The sequence below is a fragment of the Anastrepha obliqua genome, chromosome 2 (assembly GCF_027943255.1).
Source record: "Anastrepha obliqua isolate idAnaObli1 chromosome 2, idAnaObli1_1.0, whole genome shotgun sequence".
Taxonomy (NCBI): Eukaryota; Metazoa; Arthropoda; class Insecta; order Diptera; family Tephritidae; genus Anastrepha; species Anastrepha obliqua.
Genome location: NC_072893.1, coordinates 76,668,178 through 76,680,552, shown reverse-complemented (window position 1 = coordinate 76,680,552; position 12,375 = coordinate 76,668,178). Strand labels below are relative to the sequence as shown.

The 12,375-nt window shown below is 38.8% G+C and overlaps 1 protein-coding gene across 1 annotated transcript in view; it reads right to left on the bottom strand.

Annotated features, from left to right (window-relative positions):
- Positions 1-12,375, bottom strand: part of LOC129237543 (sex peptide receptor) — a 77,549-nt gene that overhangs the window by 3,052 nt on the left and 62,122 nt on the right. The gene's annotated exons all lie outside the window — the stretch shown is intronic.

Here is a 12,375-nt window from a genome sequence, read left to right as displayed (position 1 = left end):
TAACCTAACCTTCTCTTGTAACCATTCTTCAAAAAAAATTTCTATAATTTTCTACTCGGCTACTGTGGCTTATTACAAAATAAGTACTTCCAGAATATTCACGAATATTCACAACAACGCTCGTCCCACCAACCGCCTAGCTGAACAGAAAAGAGCATCTGGTGATGAGTCCGATCCTTCAAAACAATTTTTCAATTCTACTTCCTTTATCTAATCTATGTGCATAAGTATAGGTGCCCGGAATAACTAATGGTTGAAAAAGTGAAAAAAAGAGATACGAAAAATTCATAGAATGAGTCTGAAAATAACTGCTTCGGGAGAGACCTTTAAATGCTGTGGGGAGATGGAGCATCAACCATTGTGACCATTTGTGACATTTTAATTAAGACATTAGGTCACTGTAGAAATTTCACAAAATCGATTTTTTGTTAATAATAAAGGGTGATTTTTTAGCTATTAGTTCAAACAGCTGACGCACGTTTCGTGTTTTTTTTCACTGTCAAACATCTTCAGTTTGGTCTATAATTTAGCCGCGAATCGTCTTACAAACGAACAACTCTTGCAAATCATTGAATTTTATTATAAAAATGCGTGTTTAAGTTTATCGCGCGCTTCTTCCATTTTATGGTCAGTTTAATCGACCCACTGAAGCGGCTATTCGAACTGTTGTGACTAAATTTAGAACCAAATTTACATTATCGGACATCAAACCACCAACACGCTTACGTAGAGTGCGAACTGAAGAAAATATCGCCGCTGTATCGGCCACTGTTAATGATGACCATCAATTATCGATTCGTCGCCGTTCGCAGCAATTGGGCCTCTGTTACTCAACAACGTTGAAAATTTTGCTAAAGGATTTAGGTGTGAAGCCTTTCAAAATACAGCTGGTGCAAGAATTGAAGCCAAACAACCTACCGCAATGCAGAATTTTTGGTGAATGGGCTCTTGGAAAGTTGGCTGAAAATCCACTTTTTTATCGAAAAATTGTGTTCAGCGACGAAGCTCATTTTTGGATCAATGGGTACGTAAATAAGCAGAATTGTCGATTTTGGAGAGAAGATCAGCCAGAAGAATTGCAAGAGCTACCAATGTATCCAGAATAGGTCACAGTTTGGTACGGTTTATGGGCTGGAGGTATCATTGGACCGTACTTCTTCAAAGATGCTGCGAATCGTAACGTAACTGTGAATGGTGAGCGCTACCGTGAAATGATATCCAACTTTTTTTTGCCCAAAATGCAAGAGCTTGACTTGCATGTAGTTTCAGCAAGACGGTGTCACATGCCACACAGTACGCGTAACAATGGACTTGTTGAGAGGCGAGTTCGGTGAACCTTTTATTTCACGTTCGGTATCTGTCAATTGGCGTGCGATATAACGCCTTTAGATTATTTTTTGGAAAGAGTATGCCAAAATTGGACAAAGCGGGTGGACCATTTGAAGCGCAGTCGCGGTCAACATTTGCATGAAATAATCTTCAAACCTTAAATTATATGGACCGTACTATCGATTTAAATAAAAATTTCATGCATTTTTCTAAATTTTACGTGTGTTTTTTTTGAAAAACTTTCCTTTAGCTCTTAATAAATTACCCTTTAGTAGGCACCTACTATTTGAGAAATTATTGCATACTCGAAGGGCTAAGGTGAGAAAAATGGCGAAGCACTTATTTCTATTTTGAATTTTTGCACACTGTCTCTCACTGTTCGATGCGTTTCGTATCGAAAACTTTAAAGGTAATTTTCTTCGTACAACAGCTACATTACACGTTTTTTTTTCGATAAACCACCTTTGAGTTTTTTTAACTCAGAATTTCTTTTTCAGGCACCCAAATCTGTAAATAAACAAATGTATTATGCAACAACAACATTGTAACTGGTGGTGAAACGTGGTATTTCCAACTTAAAGCTGAAACTAAGGGTCAAAGTGTAGAATGAAAGGCCCCCTCACGTTTGTTTTAACGATTCCAACAGAATTGTCCACAAGGAGGTCGTGCCAATTGGTCCAAACCGTCAATGCAATGTTCTACCTTGGCGTTTTAAAGCGTTCGTTGTATCGCATTCGTCGAATTCGCCCTGAATACCGCGAAGGAGGAAGCTGGCGCTTATTGCATCATAATGCACCATCTCATCTATCCACTCTTGTGACTGATTTTTTGATTAGAAATCGCATTTTAACGATCAATCACTCACCATATTCGCCTGATATTACTCCTGTGGATTCTATCTATTCGGGAAATTGCATTTGGCCATGAAAAGAAAACGGTTTGCGTCCGTAGAGGCTATCCAAAAGGCTTGTACCGACATCCTGAAGGACATTCCGGTCAATGACCTGAAACACTCTTTCGAAAAGCTTTTAAATCGCGCGAAACAGTCTATTGAGACCAGAGTAAACTAGTTTGAATAAATAAACTCGAAGTTATAGTTGGACTCAACTTGTGGTGTGTGCCTTTTCAACAAATAGAGAAGCATAGAGTTTTATGTCACCTTCGAACAGCAATGGTGATTTATGAGGAGCCTTGTGCAAATTGTGTAACCCGAGACTAATAACTTTGTCCAAAGCCGACTTTAAAGAAAGAAAAAATCATTGATTAGAAATGATTTCCATCTCAGAATCCAACCTTCTTCAACCTTACATCCTTCACCACTTTTACTTGGTACACATTTTGGGCAGAATGAGTAATAAGGCGACTGTTTTTAAGCTTATTCGACTAAAGTGCCAAGTTCATGCGATCTGAGCCCGCTAGTTTGGACTAGGCCCGCCAACTCCCGTCTGCAGGCACAATGACACCATCCAGAAAGAAATGAAGGACCTAATGAAATATTCGATCGGGAGAATTCGAAGTTGTGGTCAGGAAGTATCCAGCGTAGGAAAATATCAGACGAAGTAGAAACTTTAAAACCAAGATATTTGCATTTCAAGGGCCTACTGGGTTTAGATAAAGCTTTTTTAAGTCTAAACGAGAGTTGCGATTTCGATCATCTTTAGAGCCGCTGGATTTTTTTCGAAATTTTTTGAAATCAAAGAACTAAGCCTAAAACCAATAACCCATAACCAACAACCAGCAACCAAGAAATAATAAATAATGATTAATGGATAATGATTAATAACCAATAACCGATAACCAATAGCGTCACAAACTTCGTGGAGGATATTATCCGAAAAAAATGGCGTGAAATGGAAACTTATGTTGAAGAGCATTGAGCATAGGTTTTTCAAAACTAGCGACCCTGGACGCAGGGTGAGTAAGTAAGTGTCCCTCTTAAGACGCCGTCTTGGACCTCTACCTCGAAGCAATGCGTTCCCCCCGGGACTGGGGTGGAGCGAAAAATCCACGAGAAGAGGGAGGATATTTTTAGTGGAACTAACACACTCGTAGTAGCGACGTCATAACAATTTCTCAACAAAAATATGAAATTTAACTCGGCATTGATTAAATTGAGCCGGCACTAGGCCAAAACCTCATGCAAATGCTCCTCAAGAAGGACAACGTGATGAGGCAGTAGGTTGTTTATGGGATTTTTCATTCTCCATAACACAAAACAAAATATCAAAACTTTCAAACAAAAAATTTTACAAAATAATCTTCTTTGCCTTTCTGTTCCACAGATGCAAACTCAATATGGAATTGACATCAGCCAGTAGCTATCAAAAGCAAATTCCTTCTTATCTTTGATTTGTACTTAAATTCTTACAAAACAAAAACAAAAAAAAAAAACGAATTGTACCGCCAACTTTGTGGTATGTAAGAGTTTTCTCTCGCATTGATACGCATGTCCAATTATTATTTTTTTCCATGATTTACAGATGCAATCCGAAGGCAGGAACTGAGACAAATAACAAAAAACTAAGTGCAGCTCGGATTGTACTGCGAACATGTTTACAAATTTTTATCAAACGACATTGAGAGATAGTAAATAAGCAGCTATGCTTGACAAAAGCAAATAAAACCAGAAAAGAATACAAAAGGCTTGGAAATATTTGTATGCATGTATGAATGTGTGCATGCACTAACATTCACAATTACTTCCATTTACCGAAGAGTTCAATGTTGAACTTACATTGGCGATTGTTGTTAGTATTGATGCTAATACAGCTGGAAATTTTGTGATAATAAGGACCGGAAAGGCTGGATATTTGAAAAGTTTTATCATTTCCCTCGTACTTCGTTCCCTTATCATCATTAGTTATTCCCTTCTAGTTATTGAAAGCATAATTTCCACTGTCAACACAATTGGATTTGCTTATTTTGTTTATAGAGACGCCGGCTTATTACCATAAAATATTTCCACAATACTGAAGTATGCTTTTTGCCTTTGTACAAAGAGTTTTTGCATAAAAATACAAACTTGTATGTATTTGCTGTATTCGACAACGATAATAAGCAGTATTCAACTGTTTTTTTATAGCATTTTCTCAATACCGACCAATTTCTTTTACAAAATAACTTTTCTATCCAATTTGTGTTGAATTCCAGTGAATGAAGAGATACTTAAGTGTACAACATCTACAGTTTAAATGCAAAAATTTTTCTATTACCCTAGAAATTGTTTTGAATTTGATTTGCATCGAAAAATCGTATCGGTAACAAGTTAATTCATTTATTTATTATTATTTTTTTTTTTGCTTGAAGAAATCAAGAAAACACGATTTTTGAATACGAAAACTAAAGAATAATGAAAATAAATACATAATTAAATTACAAACTAACATCTAACTAAATTTAAAGACAGAGTTCAAGAGTACCGAAAATTGTTTCTATGAGACTGACAAATCTAGCAAATTAAAATTGGAGATCTCATTAAAATAACAAAGTTCACGTTCAATAGGAGCATTACGAGCATAATTTGTATTGAACTTACAAATAATTCTGAGAGCTGTAAGAAAATTGTGTATACATATACATATATACTTAGTCCTGCCATAAGTTCTGTTACAAGAGAAGTCCGTTAAAGATATGATATTATAACACTTTTTTAATGAAGTTCATTTTATTTAATGAAAATATATATACACATTTTTTTTACTTTCGTTTGAAATGGTCGCCATTTGAGATTACACTTGCAATCAGATCTGGCCTTCCATACGGCCAATCTTGTGCGGCTATCTGGAATATTGTTTTCTAACCCAGCAATGGCCGCGGTAGCCGAATGGGTTGGTGCGTGACTACCATTCGGAATTCACAGAGAGAACGTAGGTTCGAATCTCGGTGAAAGCAAAATTAATAAAAACATTTTTCTAATAGCGGTCGCCCCTCAGCAGGCAATGCCAAACCTCCGATTGTATTTCTGCCATGAAAAAGCTCCTCATAAAAATATCTGCGTTCGGAGTCGGTTAGAAACTGTAGGTCTCTCCATTTGTGGAACAACATCAAGACGCACACCACAAATAAAAGGAGGAGCTCGACCAAACACCTAGAAAGGGTGTACGCGCAAATTATATAACTTAAGCCCTGACCGATAGGGGCTTCCAAAAAATTAAAGTTGCGGTGAACCAACTGTTCACCGATAACATAAAAAACGCGATTTTAATTGTTCACATATAATTTTTATTCCGCACTAGTTGCGGTTCTGATTCTAACTAAACTTTACAAAATATAATTCTTACCAACTAACTTCTTAATCTAAGCTAATTCGTCAACGTTGCAGTTCCCACCACTTGCTGGTATTTCGCAATCGTTGGGTTGCGCGTGTTGGCCAATATGCTGGCCTTGCAATTCCCAAGCATTGGATATTGCAATTGATCGCTTGCGCGTGTGTCGCGTCAGCGAAAGTTCTTGTGTGAACTTTAATTGGAGCAATGAACTCACGTGTAGTGCAATGTGATCACAGGGTGCGACGTTGGGAAGTGTAGTGGTGTATGGCAACATAACTCCTCCCCCTTTAAAGATCTGCGTCTCGCAGATCAAAAGACGAAAATTGCGAGGGGGTAAAATGTTGTAGAGAGTAACTACAGTTTCCTGGTGACATGTTGATACTGACTGGTGTGACTGGCAGGCTATTGTCCAGGCGATGAATTTCAGGAGCAGACTTTCCTCTAATGATTTTGCTGTTGTTAGTGTTATCTGACCAATGAGTCGGGATTTCAACTGGCGGAAGGTCTAGCTTTCTATTGTAGCATCTCCACAGCATGGCGGCAATAAGAACAATCGCGCATATCGAGAGGATTTCTGAAGCGAGAGAGAAATTTACCTTTTCATTAACGTACCCAAGATACCTTATGTTTTCCATTGTCAGGTCGTGGACGTATTCTAGGTTGACCTTCATTGTATGGCTCTTCACCTTTGATAGTACTGCTGGAAGGGCCTGTGCGGTAATAGTTTCATAACTAGAAAATACTTGGTCACCAATGGTGACTGTTTCGTTATTTAATTGGATTACGTAGGTGCCATTTACCGTAATAGAGGCATTACTATTTTTGATTACTCCTTGGAAGTTTGATATAAACACGGTGTTCTCGTTTATCAGCTCTATTTGTGACCCATTCTGTCTGATGAATTCGCAGTTGGCTTCTCCACCTTTTAGGAGTCGCGGTAGGCAACTGCTTTCTTCCAGTTTAATCAAGGATTCTGATTTACATACCGTGGACGAGCTGATTACCAGGCAATTCTTTGTTAGACCGTACGTCTCTTTCTGGTTGACAAGCATCCTGTCAAAAGGGAGATTTAGTTGCTTACCTCCATAGATTCCAGCGCGAGTAACCAGGAGATTATATTTTTTAGTTGTTACTTTTGGCATTGAAAGGACGTAGAGGAGAAGTGTCCCGTTAGTCAGTACCGACGGTTGGCCATATTCGATTGCTTCTATTATATTCTGATATGGGAGCGTTTCTATTTCTGATAGAATTTGGTTAATTTCGTCCATATCCAGTAGGTTGGTGTTGACAATTCCATTCTTTGCCAACTGACATCCCCGTACCATTTCGTTTACATCCTCGCGAAGAAGAAAAATGTTGTGAAGTGCGTTTTGTCTGAATTCCATGATTTCTGTTTCCTTTACCACGTTATTCGTGCGATCCACGACCTCGTCGATTTTTTCCAATACCTCCTGTGTAGCCGTGAATAGTTTCTTATTAATCCTGTACTGATGGTGGCTATTCTGAATTATCTGATTTTGACTGTGCAGGATATTGCTCCAATCCGTTGCGTCAGGTGATCCTGCTATCCATTTCCACGCTGAGCCTAGCCAGTCAATAGATCGAGTATTTCTTGCTCTACCTGTGTTGCCCATTAGTTCATGAAGTCGTTCTAGCGTTTGATTGATGTAGTGCTGTGTCAATATCTGGTCCTCAATTCGGTTTGTTAAGTTTTCCATTTGCCTCAAGGTTGTAGCATATTGTTGTAGATTGATGACGTGTACCAGTTTGAATGACCCGCCAATGATCCACCCGTTTCCATTTTGGATTGTTACGATCGGAGCCTTGTAATTGAAAATGTTCAGACCGCTGATGGCATTTGCCAGCAGTGGGAATCTGCAACGCAAGATGTTAATTCTATTTTAATGTAGTTAGTAAGTTAGTAGTTGTTAGGTTCTAAGAAGGTATTTCGTAAAAAGCGAAAAATGTTGTTGATAGTAGGAAGGTATTATTAGTAAGCGGAATTCTCAGGATTAGATTGAATATCATTAAACTAGTGTTACTATCCTGGTTTAGGATTTTAGCTTTTCCTGCGATATTATTTTGTTAGTGTGTTAGTGGTTTAAAGTTTACAAGTGGTTTACAAGTTATGTTCTTTTTGTATATTTTTTTTCTTTTGGATAAAACGATTTTTTTATAATGATTAGTAGGGAATATTAAAAAGAAAAATTTGTTTAAATTTACTTTATATTGTTATTACAAAAATATTCATAAATAGAAATGAAAAGGAACAGAAAATTAGGAAAAAAACAAAATGGGAAATATGTTGGGTTTGTGTTTTTTTTTTTTTTTTTTTTTTTTTTTTTTTTCTTTCTTCTCCAGCCGATTATGCGGGGGAGGCATTTTAAAAAAAAAATTTTTTTTTTTTTTTTTTCTTTCTTCTCCAGCCGATTATGCGGGGGAGGCATTTTAAATTTTGTTTTTTTTTCTTTCTTCTCCAGCCGATTATGCGGGGGAGGCATTTTAAATTTTGTTTTTTTTCTTTCTTCTCCAGCCGATTATGCGGGGGAGGCATAAAAAAAAATTTTTTTTCTTTTTTTTTTTTTTTTTTTTTTCTTTCTTCTCCAGCCGATTATGCGGGGGAGGCATTTTAAATTTTGTTTTTTTTCTTTCTTCTCCAGCCGATTATGCGGGGGAGGCATTTTAATTTTTTTTTTTTTGTTCTTCTCCAGCCGATTATGCGGGGGAGGCATTTTAAAATTTTTTTTTTTTTTTTTTCTTTCTTCTCCAGCCGATTATGCGGGGGAGGCATTTTAAATTTTGGTATAGGACAGAGGGCCATACTGTTCTCGAACCAGCTACGGAGAGATCGCCAGAATCCCGTTTGGAAGTAGTGTAGCCATTTGTCAAATTCGATGGCACTACGAGCCTACTAGGGCACGATTCATCCCACTAACAAGCCCGCTCTTGTAGTAATGACCATTTCCTTTTGTTCTGGACTAGAGGTGTTATCATTTCTCGAACCAGCTATGGAGAATCGCGTTATCCGGTTAAGGCACGATTTGTCCCACTTACAAGCCCGCTCTTGTTAGATTAACTACCCCTTAGTACCAAGTTTTCTTTCTTATGTTAATTTATTTCATTATATTTCTTTATTATTTTTTATTAAAAAATTTTTTGTTTGTTTTATATTTTTTTTGTTTAGGTGCTAGGATATGTATTCCTGCGTCTCACATTTTTTATGTGAGTTTTATGTATTTTCTTGCCACTTAGCGTGGTGACTGATACTTTATTGTCTTTTGCAACAATTTCTTTTTTATACACGGGTTTTTGCTTTCCCTTAATCTGCTTGTCCTTTACGTATATGACATCGTTTTCGTCATAACGCTCCGGAAGAGATCTTTTCTTATTGTGACGTTTGATCTGGTCTAGCTGCTTTTTTGTCAGCAAGGCTTTCAAGTATTTATTAGTTTTTCTACTTTTTTCTAACAGCTCCTGATAGTTAGAGGATTTTGCTCGATTAAAAAATATTTCACTTGGTTTTTGGTTTATAACCGAGTGAATTGAATTATTGTATCGATCCACTGCTATGTTAACTAATTCTTTTGTCCTTAACTTTGGGTTGTCTATCTTCAGGCATCTAATTATTTCAATTAAGGTAGAGTGGAGTCTTTCTACCTGACCATTCACTTCGCTTCTTTGGGATGGTGTGCGATACAATTTTATTCTTAAAGAGTCTAACAGGTTCTGGATAATTGGACTAATTAAACCGCGCTCGTTGTCGGTCACGAGAATATCAGGTGTTGTGAAATAGTGTAGGAGTTTTATTATTTTGTCTTTAAGGTGCAAAGTGGACTTGTTACGTAAATGGAAAAGTTTCGCAAATTTTGAGAATTTGTCGATAACACTGAGGAATTTCTCCCCTTGAATTTCGAAAATGTCCAAATGGATTATCTCACAAGGACGTGATGGGATTGGTGTTTTTTGCAGCTCTGGTGCATTCGGATGCCTATCGTATTTACTGACCTTACAAGTTTCGCAGGACGAGACATATCCTTTGATTATACTGTTCATTCTGGGAAAGTAGTATTTCTCCAGGAGTTGTTTCTTATTCTCTGTGGCATTGCGGTGAGCCCTTTTATGTTCTGCCCATATTATATCGCAAATCCTATCCGGATCCCTCAAATCTTCTACCATAGTCTGAGCTACTCGGATCTTATATTGCATAAAATTTTCTAAATATACCTTCTGGAGTAGTCCTAATTGAGCTTCTGGAATCTTAATACCATTGATTACGTTTGGTCTTAGTTTTTTCTTGAGGACGTCGATAAGCTCTGCTTCGCTAATTCCCTCTGACCCTAGATAGTGTCGCGAGTAACCGGGATGGGGTTCCTCGAATATTTCCAACCTACCTCCAAATAGAAGTTGGTTTCTGAATGCGTTTATTGGCGCTTCCACGAACGGTATCAGATCCGAATTGTCTTGCTCCGCACTGTGGACGGTGTTGCCTGTTGAATCGTCGTCGCTTATCGATGTAAGGGGATTCGCCTGAGTTTTTAAGCGGGAAAGAGCGTCTGCCACGACGTTTGATTTACCTGGTTTGTATATTATTTCATAATTATATTCCTCGATCCTAGACTTCCATCGCTTTAGTTTTGCATTGTAGTTCCGGTTGCTGAGGGAAAACGTCAATGGTTGATGGTCGGTGAATATTCGTATTCTCTTAGCGCCATATAGGTAGTTCCGGAGATTGTCCAATGCCCAAACAATGGCGAGCATTTCCTTTTCGTTGGTCGCATATGCTTCTTCCGTAGTACTTAGGCTTCTTGATATAAATGCTATTGGTTTATCCTTACCATCGTAATCTTGTGACAACACGGCACCAATAGCGAAGTCGGAGGCGTCAGTTGTTAGATTGAAGGGTTTGTCGAAGTTGGGGAAGGTTAGGACTTCCGATGTCGTCAGTATCTCCTTGAGATCAATGAATGCCTTTAGCGCTTCTGTGTCCAAGCTTATGGGTACCTTTTTGGATTGCGTTGCCTTTATCTGTGCGTGCTCTCCTCGTGTGAGGTTGGTAAGCGGTTTTGCAATTTTAGCGTAATCTCGGATGAATTTTCTATAATATGATGTTAAACCTAGGAAACTTTTAAGTTCCTTTAAGCTGGAAGGAGGAAGCATTTTTCTTATTGAATCTACTTTTTTTGGGTCTGGGAGTATTCCCTCGGAGGTCACAATATAACCTAGAAACTCTACGCTTGTTTTAAGGAATTGCGTTTTTTCTAGATTAACTCTGAGACCTGCGTTCAAAAGCCTGTGGAGAATGGTCTCGATGTCCCTTAAATGAGTATCCTGGTCTTTGCTGAAAATTATGATGTCGTCGATGTATACGAAACATGTACGACCTATGAATTCTTTGAGCACGTCGTCTATCATTCGTTGAAAGATAGAGGGTGCATTTTTGAGACCAAAAGGAAGCCGCAAAAATTCGTATTTTCCATTCATTGTGGAAAATGCCGTTTTTGCGATGTCGCTGTCCTTCATTGGAATTTGGTGAAATCCCGAAGTGAGGTCAAGTGTTGTGAAATATTTAGCATTACCAAGACTCGCGATGGTGCCATTAATGTCAGGTATAGGATACGTGTCAGGGACAGTTACTGCGTTTAACCGCTTGAAATCTATGACCATTCGATATTTCTTTTCCCCATCAGACTGAGATTTTTTCGGCACAATCCATATGGGCGAATTGTATGGGCTTTTTGAAGGACGAATTATTCCTTCTGAAAGTAAATTCTGGATTTGCTTCTCAACTTCTTCGCGCATGTTTACAGGGTAGGGGTAACTTTTTGTGTAGATAGGGTTTCCGGTATTAGGTGGAACAGCTTTTGTTGTTTACTAGCTGTTTGGTTCATGTGTCCCGTGGAACCTGCACTCCTATTTGCGCCGTCATATGGGGTAAATCTAGTGTTTCGCGACTGGGAAGATGGCTCGTAATTTGATTTTACTAACGCCGACGGAGTGCTCCGCCAATTTTGCGGTCTTGTTTGCCCCGAATTTGAGTAAGACGGTCTTGGTACTTTTCGGTTGCCGTCTTGCCACGTTCGATTGTTGTTCGGCTGGCGTGGATGTTGCTGGCCAGAATAGCCTTGGCCATTGTAATCCCGCCTGTTACGAGAGAAGGATGGGGTATCAATAATATTCCCGTCACCTCTACTTGTTAGAGATGGACGGTGAAATGTATTTCTGCGGTCCGCATTCTGCAACTTCAGGCAAGCAGAGTATGCCTCTGGTAGGGATTTGACATTTTGAACGAGGAGCAGGGCTGGTAGGTCCCCGTTGAGACCTCTAATGAACACATCTAGTGCTCTTCGACGGTGCGCCTCTGTCAGCGCTTCAATTGTTTCCTTATGTGCGTACTTATCTGGTTCGATCGTGTTTATCATTAGGGATAACTGTTTTTGAATCTGCGTATAGAAGTCGGATAACTTCTGCCGCCCTTGAGACATTAACGTCAGTTGCTGTTCCAACGTTTGTAAGTCTCTAGTGTCTGCGTAGTGCAGCGAAAGGGTTTCTTTAATTTTTGCCCAGTCCGAATCGTGGATGTTGTGCGCAAGTAGCGCAGAATCGGCCGCCCCCCTAATTTTTCCCCTAATATGTCTTAGGATGGCGGTATATATCGGCTTGTGCCGCACAATTTCGTAGTCTTTTATTACTAACTCTACACTATGCACCCAGGAACCATAGTGTTCCCGTGAACCATCGAATACTTGCAGCTCCTTGACACAGTCCGGAAGCTTGGCCA